This window comes from Hipposideros armiger, unplaced genomic scaffold, assembly GCF_001890085.2.
Source record: "Hipposideros armiger isolate ML-2016 unplaced genomic scaffold, ASM189008v1 scaffold_1241, whole genome shotgun sequence".
Classification (NCBI taxonomy): Eukaryota; Metazoa; Chordata; class Mammalia; order Chiroptera; family Hipposideridae; genus Hipposideros; species Hipposideros armiger.
In genome coordinates, this window is record NW_017732591.1 from 3,386 (window position 1) to 6,526 (window position 3,141).

The following is a 3,141-nucleotide window of genomic DNA, read 5'->3' on the forward strand; positions in this document are numbered from 1 at the left end:
CTGGACACAAATCCCTTATGAGATATGTGATTTGCAAATATTTCTTCCCATTTGGTGGGTTATCTTTTCACTTTATTGATGGGGTTCTTGAAGCACACAAGTTGAAGTTTAATGTGTCTGTATTTTCTTTGCTTCTGGTTTTGGTGTCATATCTAAAAAAACAAACAAACAAAAAAGAGAACAACAACAAAAACAATTCCAAGGTTGTAAAGATTTGCTCCTAAGTTTTCTTCTAAGAGTTCTACTGTTTTATCCCTTGCATGTAGGCTCCTGGTCCATTTAACTTGATTTTTATGTATAGTGTGAAATGGGGGGTCAGCTTCATTCTTTTGCATGTGGAAAGCCAGCAGGCTGGTGTCATTTGCAGAGGATCTTACTCTTTTCACATTGAATTGTTTGGGTCCCTTGTTGACAAGTAATTGAATATTTGGTTGAATTTACCAGTGAATCCCTCGGGGCCTGGGCTTTTCTTTGTTGGAATTTTTTAAATTATTAACTCCATATATTTATGTGTTCGGGGTCTCCAGATTTTATGTATTCTTGAATGAGTTATGGTAGTTTGTGTTTTCTTGGTTTCTCCATTGCATCTAGGTTATCTAATTTGTTAGCATCATCTTACCGTACATTTGCTTTTACAAATGAGTTAACAGCTTTCCAAACCCAATCTTTTTGTGCCAGGCATTTCTAAAAAAAATAAATAAATACACAAGTATTTTTAATTATTTTTACTGAGCCAATTGATTTTGTTTTTTCTAAAACATACTATTCTCTTTATGATTAGAGAGTCATGACATACAGTTTGGCGAGTTGATAAGGCATCTAGTTAAATTTCAAACTAGTCATATATTATTAGTTTGTAGTTCTCTAATGGCTGAGAGAAACATGTTTTTTCTAGCTCCTCATTAATTCGGTAACTGCTGAGAGCTGAGGAGCTCATGGCATGGCCCAGGTCCCACACCTTGGGCTGTGAGGATGCTTCTGAAATTCCTGGACTTCTGGGATATTTTCCTTCTTGGGATTCAGAATCAACTTTGTCCATAGTGCGGATTTCTTTTTCTTTGCCTAATTCCTTTCTGAATTACGAGAATGTGCATAATACTATGGCCTCTCAAAAGTTCCCCACTGATGTGGGCAGGTTAAGGAACTTAGGCCAGTAATGGAATGTCCCCCCCATGTCCCCCAGTTTTTCTGTTTCCTTCCATCTCCTTACTCTGACCCTGCCCCTCAATTTAGGGGATTATTAGAGCTCCTGGGTAGGAACCAGAGCATCTGTGATGCCCTTGCCCCTTTTGAACTAGTATAGTCTAGACTAGAAATTGGTCTGCAAGCACCTTGAAGCAGACACCCTACTTCATTCTGTTTTGAAGGACAAAGCCTCGCCCAGAGTGTGCTTATTTCTAAACTAAATTTAACTAAATAAAGCCACAGTCTGCAGCTCCACACTTATTTTAACCAAGTTTTCAAATATATATACATATATGACATATATATACATATATATGTATGTGTATATGTGTCATATATGTATATATATGACATATATGATATATATGAGATATATATGAGATATATATATATATATAAATTCTCTCTGTCGCTTACCTTTTCCTTATTATAAGAGCACATGTTTTCCTGTTCTCACATCTTATATTAAAATTGATTTTTTTAGGGAAAGTTTCTCATACTATTTATTTTGACATCTTAGTGTAATTTTAGTCATTATGTTACAACCAGGGTCATTTCCATTTGAAACATTTTCTAATATCATGAAATGAGAAGGTAAGTGGCTCTGATACTAAGACCAAAACAAAACAAATGAAAAACTGTTACTTCTCTGTGGATATATTTGTATTTCCTGGACTGTCATCAGTGGTGACTTGAGCCCTTCTCTGGAATCTTAGAAAAGATGATTCTCAATGAAATAAGACAGCCCACATGGAGCGTACAATGGGGAATCTTGATGGCATATTACTTGCATTTAACAGCCCATGTTCCTTTCCTGGCATTTTCATATTTTCATCTCAATTTAAGCTTGAATTTCCTTCCATCATCCTCAATCATCTATCCGTGTCATTCAACAAATTTGTATTAAGTACATATTTTCTGCATAGNTCCCATTTGGTGGGTTATCTTTTCACTTTATTGATGGGGTTCTTGAAGCACACAAGTTGAAGTTTAATGTGTCTGTATTTTCTTTGCTTCTGGTTTTGGTGTCATATCTAAAAAAACAAACAAACAAACAAAAAAGAGAACAACAACAAAAACAATTCCAGGGTTGTAAAGATTTACTCCTAAGTTTTCCTCTAAGAGTTCTACTATTTTATCCCCTGCATGTAGGCTCCTGGTCCATTTAACTTGATTTTTACATATAGTGTGAAGTGGGGAGTCAACCTCATTCTTTTGCATGTGGAAAGCCAGCTGGCCTGGTGTCATTTGCTGAGGATCTTAGTCTTTTCACATTGAATTGTTTGGGTCCCTTGTTGACAAGTAATTGAATATTTGGTTGAATTTACCAGCGAATCCCTCTGGGCCTGGGCTTTCCTTTGTTGGAATTTTTAAAATTATTAACTCCATATATTTATGTGTTAGGGGTCTCCAGATTTTATGTATTCTTGAATGAGCTATGGTAGTTTGTGTTTTCTTGGTTTCTCCATTGCATCTAGGTTATCTAATTTGTTAGCATCATCTTACCATACATTTGCTTTTACAAATGAGTTATCAGCTTTCCAAACCCAATCTTTTTGTGCCAGGCATTTCTAAAAAAAAAAAAAAAATACACAGTATTTTTAATTATTTTTACTGAGCCAATTGATTTTGTTTTTTCTAAAACATACTATTCTCTTTATGATTAGAGAGGGATGACATACAGTTTGGCGAGTTGATAAGACATCTAGTTAAATTTCAAACTAGTCATATATTATTAGTTTGTAGTTCTCTAATGGCTGAGAGAAACATGTTTTTTCTAGCTCCTCGTTAATTCAGTAACTGCTGAGAGCTGAGGAGCTCATGGCATGGCCCAGGTCCCACACCTGGGAGCTGTGAGGATGCTTCTGAAATTCTTGGACTTCTGGGATATTTTCCTTCTTGGGATTCAGAATCAACTTTGTCCATAGTGCGGATTTCTTTTTCTTTTCCTAATTC